The sequence below is a fragment of the Betta splendens genome, chromosome 1 (assembly GCF_900634795.4).
Source record: "Betta splendens chromosome 1, fBetSpl5.4, whole genome shotgun sequence".
Classification (NCBI taxonomy): Eukaryota; Metazoa; Chordata; class Actinopteri; order Anabantiformes; family Osphronemidae; genus Betta; species Betta splendens.
This window is the reverse complement of record NC_040881.3, coordinates 18,988,469-19,004,111: the sequence shown is the minus strand read 5'-3', so window position 1 is coordinate 19,004,111 and position 15,643 is coordinate 18,988,469. Positions and strand designations below refer to the sequence as shown.

Genomic DNA, 15,643 nt, shown 5'->3' with positions numbered 1-15,643 from the left:
CCTGCTCTCTTTTACTGCCACTGGAAACAGTCCCTGAGTGGCCTCAACCATTTGGCCTAAGCATCCCCTCTTGCTACACAGAAGCGCTTCTGTAGCATTTCACTCCAGGTTTTTTTTTCCAGACTGAGTTCATCCCTCTAAATTGAACTCCTGTCTATTACAAAGCACAGCATTTTCGTAGCCTCTTTATAGAAAAGGCGGCTGGAGCCTGTGAGGCTGCCAAGTAACAGACACCCAAAGCAGTCTAAATGCTGATATTGTCTGAGAAACACCCAGACACAATCTCAGAGGTCCATGTGCAGGCCCTTGAGGAACACCCAGCAGGACGGTGGGTGTTTTACGCTTTTGGCTCAAAGCCTAATGATTCCTTTGTAAGGAACCTGAGTGATTCTTCCTGGTTATAAGGGCTAGGGGGAATTTGACTATGCTGTTACCCTATCCTCTTCTGTCACTGAGCCTGAATGAGGCCCGTCTGTTGTAGCCTGGAAATAGAGCAATGGCTACTGTACATCACCCCTGAGAGATCACGAATATTATAATTAGTTATACATGGGTTCCATTTGTTTGAAAAGCCAACTACTTTCCTAAATAAACATGGGGACTCCAAACTGGCTAAACACATTTGCTGTCTGAAGAAATCTCCTTATATTCCTAAAAACTCCACATGCTTGAATGTTCTGTTCTCCAGAACAGACAAGCCACCGGCCCTGAGGGATGTTAAATGGTTCAATCTGTTGATAATGTGCAGACTTTACAGACTCTGTGCTTTCTGTCCTTGGCCCATGATTCACCAAACATTTAGGTCTGGATTAAAAGCGACACAAAACCTGTTTTTCTCTTTGTGAAGCTGTCGATCTACAGTACATCTGTAGCTTAACCTTGTTATTAACTGGACAACACAGGCTAAACACTGTTAGCCCTCAGGCTGACTGAGTGAATTGTTTTACTTTCAGACAGGGCATATGTATGTACAGTACAGTATGTGTGATGGTTTAGTCTGCCATAGTGTTGGGCTGCTACAGCTAAACCATACCTTGCTGTTGTTTGGGCTACGACATACGTACTTACATACATACATTCGACATACATAGACTGGAATCACTGTAAAATATCAATCAACCAATTAGTGAGTTTTATTTATAAAGCATTTTCTTAAGAGTTAAAATACTAAAGGTGGTAAATGTCAATATTTCAAACTGAGTTAAAAGTAAAAGTAATATACAGTATAGATATTAAGGATCAAACAGGGATAAAGCACTCTTCTCTATCCCTACTGTACCTTTGTGGTTGTTCATTAACTACTGAATATCTTCTTTCTCTGTGTCCCTGTGTCTCTGGGATCTGAGATCAAGGCTTCGCTCATTGGCTTTGATGTTCCTCTAACACCTTTAAAGAAGGTCTCTCTGTACTACTGGAGCCTTGAGCCTGATAAACAGAGAGGCTTTGTGCGCAAATACATGACGTGATGCATATTCATCAAACAAACCCCACAATTTGACCCCAAGCCACTGAATGCATTGCAACAGCAGCTAACAGGCTACATCCAGTAGTTAACTGAGCGGCGGAGATAACGGAGACATGTCACTGCCCGAGTAGATGCTGATCTCAATCATGCGACTATGAAATATTTCCACCTCCTCTGCCTGGGTCTCTGATCATACTGTACTGTAAATTTCTTTATTGTACAAAGTGTTCTTTGTGATACACAAATATCAAATATCCCTGTCAGACATCCAGTACAGTAAAATATAATTCATTATTCGTGGGATATTTTGTTGGATAAAATGAGCTAGTGTGTCACATTCTTTCAAATTGACAAACGCTACCCACATACATAGTTTAACGAAAACCTAATTAAATGTCAGACTTGTCAGCAACAGGGGTAAGAAAATAATTGAATGGTATTCAGTTCTATTAATAGTTGAAACTTGATAGTGCTATTAAGGCTCTGTGGTTTGCAGACACTTCAAGTGCAAAGATGCTATGAAGAGACCCATTCATTAATTTTCAGCCGCATATAATCTAGCGCCAGGTCACAGGCAGCAGTCAAGTAATGAGCCTCAGAGTTCCTGTGTCCTCAGGCATCTTCCTCTTCTCTAAAACCTCGATCTTCAACTGCTGTGGACCCACGTCGTCCTTTTGTGGTAAACCTGGTCAGACCCTGTCGTCAGAAACCACCCCAGCACCGTACTGTCATGACCATTGTTTAAATTTGAACTATAGGGAGCTTTGAATGGCTACTGTAGGACACGTTTACCTTGGGAGACCATACCAGGGGCATTTAGCCCCTGACACATAGGCCCCAGGGTCCTTTGGGCAGACAAACTCCTCCACCACAGAAACATAGAAACTTAACACACTGACACACAAGATGTGTGTATGTGTGTGTGTGTGTGTGTGTGTGTGTGTGTGTGTGTGTGTGTGTGTGTGTGTGTGTGTGTGTGTTGGACCCCTTCACCTCTCATTGTCTTCATAGCCGTTTAGCTGTTATGGTGTGTGTGTGTGTGCGCACAAGTGTCTGTTTCCTTTATTTTGTGCTCTACAGTTTGACACTGCTGCTGCTGCTTTGGTTTAATCTTGTGGTTTCGGGTTCAGGGATGTGCGTGGTATCCCAAGCACTATGCTGCTCACTAGTAGTCAAACTGGCCACAGCTTCGTAACTGTGCCATGATAGGATTTGCAGTAGGTGTCAGAGCTGGCGGGCTTCGTAATAGGCTCCTTTCCACTAGGTTTAATGAACTTTGCTTCCAGAGACAGGAGGCTTATTGGGTCTGTGGTGAATAAAGGCCACTGGACCTGGCAGATTTGTTTCTTCAGGGTTTTGCTGGGTAATATGCTAATCACAGTCCACAATGGTCTGTATGCAGAAGGGGGACATCACTAGTCGATATTAATCAAACAGGCCAAAGCGCGTACTGTAATAATAACTGCTGCCCCCTGTTGTGGCCTTGTAGACTTATAAAGTCCCCTGGACTCAAAATCACAAGGACACACAAAACCCCATCTCCCCAACTTCTCCACACCTACACAATATAGTAATAATGTAACAGTACACAATATTATGGCAATTCCTACACTGTGTTGCTGAAATAACCCAAATCAGAAGCCCTTGTCTGTTTAAGGCAGCATATACATAAATTTTATAAAATATTTTGCTTGCAGTGAAGAAGCCTAAACAGAGAGAGAGGTAGAAGGAGACAGAGAGAGAGAGAGACAGAGAGAAAGAAATACTGCATGAGGAATACCACCTAAATGTTTTTTCTCATGATGTTTTTAAAGTGAAGACTGCTTTTTTTCAACTGTTTCTGACAATAATTTAATTATTTTGTAATAACAATAAAACCTAATTTTACTTAACAAAAAAGTAAATCAAAAAACTGTGCTTTTCAAAACGCATGCATCTGAATCTGTGTGGGTCTTAATAAATCAAAGCCTTCCAAATCTTTTCACTTGGTTTAATTTCATTTTTAATGTCCTCTCTCAAAGCACTTTAGATTAATTAGCTGAAGAATCAACTTGTTTTGGGTTTTTTGTCCAGCTTTGCATATGCTTTAGCATTGAAGTGTTACAATTTTTAACAACTTAACAACTAAAGGTTTTAGTACAGTACAAGTAGTACTGGTACCTGAAGCTGCAGACTCTTAAAGATGGCAGTCTAACTGTAAGTAGACCTTAATGCTGAGAACCAGATAGCAAAGACATTATAATATGATTAAAAATCAAATAATGAACAAATATTTTACTAATGATTTCACAAATTCATAAAAATGACTTAATTTATTTAATCTATCCAGCAAGAATGAGCATAGACTCTAACACAAAATGACACATGAGATTTTGATATGCATTATTTTTGCACTTTTCACCTTTCTGTGATTCTGAATGTTTGGAAAAGTGATTAATAAACTAATAAAAAAAGCAAACTCCTTTCGGCTTTAACTCGTCAAGGGTCACCTCAGAATGAGTTTGTACCCTTCAGATAAGATCCAAAATACTTGGTGATAAAGGGACTGTCACACTGAATGATTTACATGATAAATGTGACAAGTTTTTCGCCGGATGCCCTTCCTGGTGCAACCCCTCTCTGAGGGGATTAAACCACAACTTGGGCACAACTTAAGAACTAAAACAAAACCAAGGGGCTTTGAGTTAAACAGGCATTTTAAAAGTTATCATAGAGGTTGGAAAAGTTAGGGGATGCGGAAATTTCCACCAATAGACGGCTCTTGGTAATATGCAGAGTAATGAAGACCTTTCCATGTTGTAAAAGCCTCTCATTTCTAACCACTTCACTTGGAAAGCACACAGCAAACCCTGCCGTCATGTCTGTTCAATGCCAGTAGGGAAAACAAAAGGAGGCCGTGGAGAACGGTAGCAGGAGGAAACATATGGCTAAACCCTCATGCTGCCAATCACAGCGACATGAAAAAACATATATGAAAAAACGCAGACGCATGGCTGCAGCCTGATTTATTTTCCGTCCTTCACTCAATTCCAGGAATTTTATGAATGGAAAATGTCTAGGGGATAGGTTTTCCAAAGCCACTACGGCCTGCATCTCATGAGTCTACCATGCGATTCTCGTGAGTTCATGGTGTCTGCAGCGGCCGCTGGGGAGGGGTGCACCCCTACAGCCCCCCCACCCCACTTTAACAGACAGAAAGATCCACAACACATAAAAGCTGTTCAGAAACAAACCAGAAGGGCACTTCCTGGTGGTCCATTCTCCAACACAACATCTTTGAGATCTGACATGTACTGTATGTACAGAGGTCTGACTCACGCTCCTTTTGTTTCATCATTTGAACTTTGCTGTTTGACTGCTGGGCTTTTCTCACATTGTGCCTTTACTTTCATCTGAAACAATAGAAATCTCGTTAAGAGTGGAGAACTGTCTTCAGACTGAAAGCACTTGGGCCATTCTGTGTGATGTGCCGTCAGCCCAACTCTTTATTTCCAGACAGTCTTTAAACCTGTCTTCCACTCTCTTAGGAACAGCTTCTCTCCTACACAATCATTATGACACATGTTCATTAAACATTCCTGCACTTTTAACCCCTCGTTGGCCAGCAGGTAAACAGTTCGGTTGTGTTTTTTACAGGGTTAGGTCTAAACATCTTTTGCCATTTTACACAAATCTTATTTTTTTGTTTTCAAAGCTTCATTTTTGTGTGCTGCACTAATCTTCCATGTCAGACATCTCCATGTTTTCCTACATTGATGATCTGGAATTACAAGTTTCCGTCTGCTTTCAGTTGTATTTCAGATGTTTATTTGTGTAGTGATGGCCTCGTAAAGTCTCATGTCTGCGGGTTTAGAGGACTAAGGACTTCGAGGCTGAAATTACACTGACAGAAAGCTTTTAGGGCTGGAGGAAGCCGGAGCACGAAGAGGCTGGGCAACTCCAGGTGACAAGGCAGTCATCATCACCCCCAGCAGCAGAACCACAGGCTGTGTCTAGCTGCAAAGTTACAGCAACTCTGAAGGTACTGCTACTGGCACCACAGGGCTGAGAGATCAGCACCAGCACAGGATGTGAGAGTGAAAACAGAAACACTGACAGAGACGCAGACAGGACTGGGAACAGGTGTACTGAGACATCAGGCAGAGGAGAGCGGCTGAAGCAGGGTCTGAAGGATGAAAATGGACATCCTGTCCTCACAGTGTAGTTTAACCAGACATGGGTCTCGAGTGTGCTTGCAGAAACTAAGGCATCAAAACAGGCTCTGTAGCTGAGGCGTCTTGTCTCTAATGACTTTGAGACCTTCAGCTGCTCGTGTGTCTGTGGAGTAGGTACAGTAGCGTTCCTCAGCTCTAACACTGAACGTGCTGTGCTTTAATGGGAGTAAACCCAGAGTGACACAGCTTAATGTTCCCTATTCTGTAGCTACAGACAGTAACTTTTGCTCAGCGACCTGATTCCTGTGGACGCAGTGTTTGGCTCATTTGGCCCATTCGCTTTTGTCTGACATGCTTTGATACATGTTGTTTCTCAATATTCTCCTGGATCTGTGTCATAATTAAACTTTTTTTGCAAGGTGATGGGAACAAGATACTTGTTTCTTTTACTTGTCAATGTATAAAAAACTCCACAAGTCAATAAACTGAAAGCACAAATTAGATGTGGTTTGTTTCCAGACACCTGGAAGAAAAGCAGGTCAGACAGTTCCTATTTTCCTTTGAGTGACGCTGCTGTTCATGGTTTTGTAATTGCTGAGTCTGTAGCTGAGAGCAATGCAGTCGACCCTTCAGCTCTCCAGCAGTGTGCTTCACGCTGGTAATTTAATAATGTGACTGTGAGGAGATCGCTTCCACATGCTTTCACACTTGCATCGTGTTTGAAGTAACTAGTGAGCTGCCAACCGGGATCTAAGCGGCAGGTGCTTTACCAGCTACAGTGGACTATGACACTGTACCAGCAGCTGAGTCAGGATACAAATACAAACTGATAGGGAACCTGAAGAAGTCAAAATGGAAACATGGGTAAATTTAAGCTCACAATTAGCCAGTAAAGAATTACATTTAGGGATTTGGACATTTTAACTCTCCTGTCTCCAAACTGTTTGTGCTGGTGGTGAAAGTCAATATCCAATTTCCAGAAGTGAAAATTGAAACCTTCTGTGCCCAACACACTTCTCTCCCCGCATGAAAAGTGTGACTACACACATATACTGGTTATATTAGACCAAGCATTATATAGCTTCTGTTGATAATTGAACACGCATTCACCCGCAGACACGGCTGCTTCCAGTCAAACATGCAGCCTCAGGCTCTGTCAGGGGAAGCAGCCAATCAGTGGGAGTAATTAGGCATAATGAGCAGCCTTCAGAGGAATCTAAGCTGTCATTGGTGAGACGGATTTTAAACCCCAACAGGAAAAATAACAGATACAGAAATGCAAAAAGGAAAAATAAGAAATGGAAGCGTTTCTGACAGCAGGTTCTGCCCAAACACCAGCTGAGTTCACTTTCTCATAGAGGCATCAGGCTCGACGAGAGCCGACATCTGTCAACTCACTGTGGGCAAATCCATTTGTTCACTCCTCTCCCGTGTCATCGATGCCCGCTTCGCACAAACACAACTTTATTGCTTTGTGTTTGCTAAACACAGTCATTGCTAATTGGTTTATTCTCGAGTCTTTTTTCACCCCAGATTCCCCCAAACGTGAAAATGACAGGCAGAAACAAAGCGCACGGAGCTTTTATGGCACCTGTTACATACAGTAATTGGTCATTCAGACATGGGTGGAGGAGAAGAGTGTCATTGTTCATGTTGTCTAACTGTGAGGGCTGTTGTCAGCTTTAAGGACAGCTCAGTTTAAAACTAAGCGCTGGCTGAATAGTTGTTGGACTATTGTGGAAGGTCGATAAAACAGACGAGGATATTATGAATTTCATTGTCACCAAGATGAGAAAATAAGCTGGAGGCCATTTCTAAATGAATTATCACCGTAGCATGGTTTTTATTCACTCTGCCTGCGTCGGTTGTTCGCTGATGGTTTATAAAATGTTTATCTGGCTTCAATTACCCAACCACATTCCATAATACAGTCATTATGAGCTGCTGTCCACCACCATTTATTTGGTCACAAACTACATGTAGCAGGAGTTTGAATAAAAGGTTAAACAGAATAAACTATGGCTCGATAGAAAAAGTAAACCTCCACCTTATTATAAACAGGGCAGTCTTCACTAATTAATCTGACACAATGGAGGCAGCTGTAGTATACTGAAGTATATTTCTAAAATATACTTTACAAAGTATACTTATGTGAATCTACTGCTAGTATCCTTATGAGTTTACTCATTTAATATTTCTTTATACTCTAAATTGGCCCACTTTTCAGTTCCCGAAAGTTCACTTGAAGTATATTTTAAATGTATGAAAGGTAAACTTTAATTAGTCATGTTTTATGCACTTTTTTGGATCCAGATGAAGAAATGCTTTGATTTACTGAATCCATGACATTTTTCAAACATTACAAGTAATGTAAATATTACAGAAAATGCATGTAAGCCAAACTACCGTCAAATCTATATGAGGATGAGACACAACCACGATTGATACTGAGTCTCTGCTTTAGACCTCCTCCATCCATGCTGTAAAGAACAACTCAGACCTGGCACCATTTTTAAAATCTAAAGACTGATTGCAAATGGAAGATTTTTGTGAAGTAGTGTCAAACAGGTGCTATGGTGAGTTCATACTGGCCTTACTGGTTTCTAATAGTTGGGAACCGATTGGTCACCAAGCCTAAAACAATGGAATTTGGACTGTTTGAATGACATCACTGTTAAATGTTTTGCAAAAGGAAGGAGAAAATGTTTTAATCAAATGAGAACAGGTTCACACATTTGCTTGTGTCTGATGCACTGCTGTAATAGTGATGATGAAAATAAGTGGAAGCTCGTTATGCAAAACAGGTCAAAGCGACCGATAAAAAGAACAGCAGCAACAACAGACAATAAACAGAGATGACTTTTTTACTAGCTTGTTGAGTCTCTTCCTGTCTGTGCCTGAACGCAGTCAGTGGGCGGCATTAGTCATTTACTACCTGAAGAGCTAGGCAGTGTGTGGTCATGGGTAGACTAACATGCTAACATTATTACAGCACTTGACCTGAATTAGGACTCTTCAAGCAACAAATCACATTTTACACGTTGTAGCTTCCTTTTCCTGCCACTGCCCCTAGTGGGGTTAGCGTTAGCTGTTACAACAAACAAGAGAAAGATGTCGTCCATTGTAGTGGTGGTTGGTTTCTTTCACGCTTGTTGTGACTTCTCAAGCTTGAACTGTTCATTTGTTGTTTTCATATAAAGGTAAACAGATTTAACAAGCTAGTTGATTGGTAAATCTCTGCAGGGTGACCTTTACCAGCCAGGCTGCACTGTACAGTATGTACCGTAGATGTGAACACGTCTGTGAAAGAGCATAAAAACCTGACAGTGAGTCACAAAAAGTGTAACGTTCACATTTTACACTCGCGTCGGTGTCGGCTAATTTGGCCCTGCTCTGGGTCTGTGATGGTTTTGTTTTACACTTAATTTGCTGCTTCAGCCACAGCAGCTGTCAGTGCTGGCAGCATCCACGCCAAGCATCATTCAGTCTGAATTTATAGGTATGGCTTTTAAAAAAAGATTTCAGCTGAGGAGCTGACATCTGCCAGAATGTGTTCGGAGATGGTTTGGTTGCATCAGCTGTGCTCATTCATATCATATTTAGTATATTATGTGTACACGTGTGTGTGTGTGTGTGTGTGTGTGTGTGTGTGTGTGTGTGTGTGTGTGTGTGTGTGTGTGTGTGTGTGTGTGTGTGTATACATGTGTGTGTGTGTGTGTGTGTGTGTGTGTGTGTGTGTGTGTGTGTGTGTGTGTGTGTGTGTGTGTGTGTGTTCATGTGTTTAGGGCTTTGCTAACTTCTCACTGAAGTGAAACATCCAGCCAGATTTCGCTTGATTATGATGCGATTCGTTAATTGGGTGAAGATGTGGAAAGTGAATTATTCGCGTGCCTCATGCGATGCCACTAATGGACGGAAAATACCTCCATCTCTAACCTCATCCACCCCACACCCTCAGCCCGACAACTTCTCATAATTGCCAACTTGTGCATTCTGAAGTGAACAGATTTAGCATCGCAGATTTATGTCATATTTCCATTTGGTTTCTCCAGCTGTTTCAGACCAGTTGTAATTTACTGTTGGATTGTTATCGTTACTGTAACAAAAACAGCCAGCCAGCTTTGTATTTATGTGTTTTATCTTGAATGTGGTCCTGGTAATTACTGTAGAAACGAGTGTTGTTCAACCTTTCACCTCATTTCTGTGTCACTCTGAAACACTGGACCGGGTTTTTATATCCTTCCCTATTTCTGTTTCTGATTTCTGTGTTGCTCCATGGCGGCTTGAAGTTCAAATTACCTTGAACCGAAAAGTCAACAGTTTTTCCAGAAAACCAGCAAGCGCGATTATCTGGCACTTCAATTATTGTTTCCACCAAAACCCGAGCGGCTCTCTCAGTCACACGCATCACGCTGAAGCGTGGCCACTCTGTAACAGCGGCTTAACAAATCCCTTTAACAGAGACATTGAGGACCCGCCAAAGAATGTGCTGTTCACCACTCTGCGGCTGAACAGGAAGCGCGCTGGTTTTCCACAGGACTCTGCACAAAATGGCTTTACCATGAGCAGTGGCATGCAATCAGGTGCATGGCTGCCGGGCAGCATCGGGAGATCACGTGCAGCCATCTATCAGTGTCCTTTCCATTAAGTAGCTCCAAATGTTTTAGTGGGATCAGCAAAGGCAATAGGTCCACTCTTCCTTTGTGACAGGTATATCTGGGGGCTCAATGTTGCCATTGTTGGGACAGAGAATACACTTTGATCAATTTACTGAAGGCTAACTCCTCTTTGCTTTGTCTGCTTACATCCCTTTGTCCAGTGTTGTTTGCTGTAACTGCTTTTATCTGCCTGAATTCTTTTTCCTGAATCGAGTGCAAAGTGATGCCCCAAGTGCTGGATCTCATTTCGTCAAACTGCGACTTAATAACATAACTCTTTGGGCTGATATTATGGCTGAATGTGCTTTGGAAAAACCATTGTGTTTCTCCTGCTGCAGTAAATGGTAATAAAGGGCCTGTGCAGACAATTTGCAAGGGCCCACACAATGTAATGAAATAATGGGAGAGCTATAGGAAGCAAACCTAGGTCCCTCATTGGGAGGCTCATTCAGTAATTGTCTTTTATTATCTGTAAATCCAGCAGAACTTTTCTGGTGACATAAGTGAAAATGTGCTGATTTGTACTTTGGCGACACCCATTTAATGAACAAGTGAACGTCAGGGTGACACAAGCGATGACTCAGTGCGTGTGCAGTTGTCATATGTTTGGAAGAAGTAGTGCAAACGAAGCAGAAGGCGATTGATGGAGCTGCTGTCGACAAGAAGTCAGAGTTTAAGCCTTGGATTCAAGATTTTGTGTTTCACTGCAGTGGCTTCAAGTGGATCACATAATGGACGGATGAATGTCATTCTTATCATGCTGTTCACACACTGGCCACTTTTATTAAGCAAGTCTGTACTGTCTGAATCAACCCAACACAGAAACTTTAATTCTATATTACATGTCATTTCCATTTGTATTAAGACATAGTTGTAATGTCCTAATTTATTGCACTGCAATTTGACCTCTATCACATTTCTGACAGCTTCAATTTACTTTAGATACTTCATAATCTTTGAGGAGAATTAATAGCTGAGCTGCTGTATTGAATTGAATAATATGGCCAATTAATATACATGCTGTGACCTAGTTGGGGTACAGATCCTTATTGAGAAGAAAGGATCATTGAATTCCTCTATTATTAATCACATAGAAAACCATCTTATACAGTATATAGTTTAAAGTATTCGTATATAATGTAGCTTCCTGGGGTCACACAGTACAGTATTTTTTTTTACATTACTAGCCAGTCACAAGGCAGAGGCAAGGTCACGGAAACAGGCACAAACGAAAACCAAAGATTTAATGGACATGAACACTGGAGAGTTCAACAGATAGTGAGCGAACAATCTGGCCAAGCAAGAGTGAGTGCAGGAGTATAAGTAACCAACTAATAACTAATGATTGTAGACAAACAAAGTAGACAACCACAGTAGAAGTGGTATCAAAATAAAGCAGGAAATGGCAAAAACAAACACCAGGACTACAGGTTCAAGACACTCATGAAGTCTTGGAAGGAAAGTGAACCATCCAATTGATACTGAATAGAAGCTTTGGAATAGACTTGGTTTACAGACATTAGAAAGAATAGAACAGAATAGGACAGAATAGAATAGAAATACTTGATCCCCTTGACCCCCAATGGGAAATTGGTTTTGCCACAGATTCTCCATGCAAGATAGAATATTGCACATACAAAAACAGACCATATAAAATCTTACATATAGACAAAGAAATATAATAAAATATATACCTATATAAAAGTTACAAATAAGAAACCAATATGGTTTTGAATTAGTGGTGGTGTCTGATCACAGAGATTTCAGAGAGGAGTTATAAAGATTGAGTGCTCAGTAGTGCACGTTAGAAGGCTGAATCTGGCACTAACGTGCTCCATGTTTCACTAGGATGTTGTGCATAGGATGAAAACCATTCTCAGATATCCTTCATAGATGAGACAGCATTCTCCTATTTAACACTACTGGCATATTGAAAGGCTGCATTCTGCAGAGCTAAATGGGAATGTAAAGTAAAGGTTTCCAGAGTCATATTCATTGTACTGAATTTAATTACCGTCAAGGCTGTAAAACAGGCTACCAAGGTGGCTCTGCCTGTGCTGGAAGGGTGCAGTAGCGTCTCCAGAGTCTCCAGACCCGTGGACTCGTCTCTGGGTGGCTGATTGTGGCTGCCATCAGAGATGAGAAAGTGTCCCCATCAGACGCCTACTGAAAGTCATTAAGCCTCCCTTTGTTCATAACCTGGACTTTCACTTTTGCCATTTCCTGTTTTATTTTCATGCCACTTCCGGTTTTGTTCTGCCATGTTTAGTTCCTGTTTTACTTCGCTACCTCCGGTCCATTCCCTGCACTCTCTAGTTCTCTCTAGCTTTACATCTGGTCACGTGACTCACCACCTGCATCTCATCAGTATTCAGGCTGTGTATTTTAGCCCCACACCTTGCTCTTATCATATGCCAGGTTGTCTGTGTTCTTAAGCCAGCATTCCGTTCCTCTCTGCTTGCAGTAAGCCTCGCCAGTGTATGAGCTTTGCGCCGTTCCTGACTACGTCTAGTTCTCGTCTTGTATCCTGAACCTTTGCTACTGAGTAAGTTTGACCCTTGCCTATTCCTGACCACCTTTGCCTGAACCCTGTCTGCAATGTTCCCTGAGTCTACTGTGAACCGACCATTGCCTGCCTGACGATGATCCTTATTAAACCATCTAAACTCACGACCTGCCTCTGTGCTGTGCTGTGGGTTCGTCACCTTGCACCCTTGTAATCCTCTGTATGTTTTATGAAGGCGTGTCAGCGGTGGAGGAAGAGTCTTCCCTGCAGGTCATCTATCATGTCATCGCTAGTAATGAGGCCATTTGTCACTAAATGATCTCACTTCTACAGATTCTACTAAAATAGAACAGAGGAATAGTGATAGTCTTTACTATATCAAAGTTAACAGCTGAAACATATATACTGCACATTATATACTATCTATTGTTCTTACTGGCCAGTTATAAGACACTATATCATCCCCCATCCTGACAGAACTGCCTCTGCATTTATGGTTTAAGTCTTCCATAAATGCAGCCCCACAGCTGTTTGTTCGTACACAACATTCAGTAGTTGGTGGAAACAGAGTCAGTCTTAGCTGTTTTTGTTAATTTGACACAGAATTGTGACATCATCAGGAATTATTAAGGATAAAGTTCTCCCTGGTAGTCGTCTTGTCTGCCACCTGCAGACATATTTGATGCTGTTTCTTAGCTGTGGACCTGCTCAAAGTCTCCTGCTCCTCTGGGGGAAAGTTCTGCTTCGCCTCATAGACAAAACTCGAGATATACATATATTTACAGTTAATCACTCGAACCTACAAGCTGTTCTTCTCGGCCTGCTGATTTATTCATTTCCACCGACTGCACAGGCGCATGCACGTCCTAGAAAATAGAGCTCCAGACCAGGCACAGAACAGGGTCAGCCTTCGTCTTCCGGTGCTGTTAATTACAACCTTGATGAAACTGATACTGGACATTTGTGCAAAAACCCTTAATTATGTTCAGCATGAACCAAGTGACACAGCAACAGGTACAAGCAATGAAAGACTTTGGGTCAGAGAAAGACTTCACTATAGGTCTGGTGACGTAATCTTAATTTATTGACGATTGACAAACCATCTTAACAATAAATACATATCCGTGTTTGAATATTATACATAATATTCAACTGCGCTCCTTTTTCCTCCAGATGTAGTCTACATGGTGATGGATGCTAGACGCCACTTCATCGACCAGATGGCTCCCACACTCCCTATTAATGGGCTCCTTGCTATTTTGAGATCACTGGGGTTTTGCCTGAACAGAAATCCCAGGGAATGACAGCAGCGCTGCGCGGCCCTGAGCTTCTTCTCCGTGTGCTCACGCTGGGAGCTGGTGTGTGTGGCCATTTACCTCCACGTATGTTTCAGACAGTTAAAGTTCTGACGTTTTAAACCCCAGCTCAGTTTGTCTTCATGACCTTCATTTTAGCACGAACCACCTTTCCTGATCCTCTCGTGATCTAAAGCTCCTCTGACCTTTTGAGAGCCTTGTTTTCTGCAGCCTCACACCACCGACTTTATCTCCCCCACCCCCCACCCCCCTGCTCTGCTGATTCATCTTTCACACATTCGGTTGGTTTATTTATCTATGGCTCTGACCTTTAGGCTGGTGGCTGTGCACACTAAAGGAGGGCGCGGGTGTGGTGGTTCCAGTGATTGTTGGGCAGAGCACCATCTGGACAGCTGATGCCTTTATTTAAGACATGAAGATATTTGTTTTCCAAACTCTATAGGGTTAGTCCAGGACTCCACTTCGCTCCTCTGCTGTATTGGTCTCTGATTACAGGGTGACAATGAGAGCTCTGTGCGTCTCTGCCACTCCCTGACCTAAGTGAGTCTATGTCTGGGGGCCTCATTATCCTCTCACCTGGCACCATTAATAGTTGTTTGCCTAGAGGGAGATTGGAGATGGAAATGGGGCAGTGCCCAAAGGTCCAACTATTTACCTGTCACTGGCTGGAGAGAATAGACAAATAATGTTGATCGATGTAGAGAGTGAAAGTGGGACATCGCCAAACTCAGCGAAGAGGAACAGATCAGACTGTAGAAAGTCATAGTGGACAGTTTCACCTCTGGAATAGGATCGATAGGTTTGCAAATGACATAGATCAATCCCAGACAATGATGCTTGGGACAATAATCTTTGTAGATAGTGAGAATAGATAGTTGGCCCATTTTTATTCTCAAAGCTCTGGAAAGTCTTTGGTTAAATAGGCTTGTTAATAAAATAAATAAATTATTCATCTGATCTCACTGACTGACATAATGATTCCTGCGTCCACCGGCCTCTTACATGCTGTAGAGTAACTGTCTTCTATGTCCACTATCGGCTTGAGCAAATCTACTGTATGTTGTTGGCTGCAGCCTATGCTTTAGTCTAACAGGGCAGCTCTAAAATCTTGTGAGGCATTGACAGACAGTAAAGAGTGTAGGTATTTGTGTTCTAAGGAGTTTAATAATAATAGTTATGGGAACAAATTAAAACAAAAGAGAAACTGAACTGTATATGAACCAAAGCATGCAGACCATCACTTCTGTCATTTACATTATGCTAGAAAGGCCTTTGTCAGCTCTGTGCTTTAGCTGCTAAGCTAATATAATATTATATGAGCAGCTTAATGTTTTATTTTCTGTATATATTAACTAGTAGTGTAACTTGTTACAGCCTCTATATATAGAGACTTTATTAAACACATATGTGTTCTCATTTGTGTTCTCTGTAAATAACTGTTGCTAATTCTTATTATCGTTTTATAAAGGCAACACCCAATTTGTTGACTTATGATTCTTGTCATGTTAAAACTGCAAAGAAGTCATTTTGATTTGAAAAGAATA

General features: G+C 41.7%; 1 protein-coding gene and 1 long non-coding RNA gene across 6 annotated transcripts in view; both read left to right on the top strand.

Annotated features, from left to right (window-relative positions):
* The window catches only part of kcnq5b (potassium voltage-gated channel, KQT-like subfamily, member 5b), a 69,069-nt gene that overhangs the window by 27,370 nt on the left and 26,056 nt on the right, over window positions 1-15,643 (top strand). The gene's annotated exons all lie outside the window — the stretch shown is intronic.
* On the top strand, window positions 9,411-15,056 carry LOC129603873 (uncharacterized). Its single transcript, XR_008694154.1, has 2 exons — window positions 9,411-12,822; window positions 13,957-15,056. It is a non-coding gene; the product is annotated as an uncharacterized LOC129603873 (long non-coding RNA).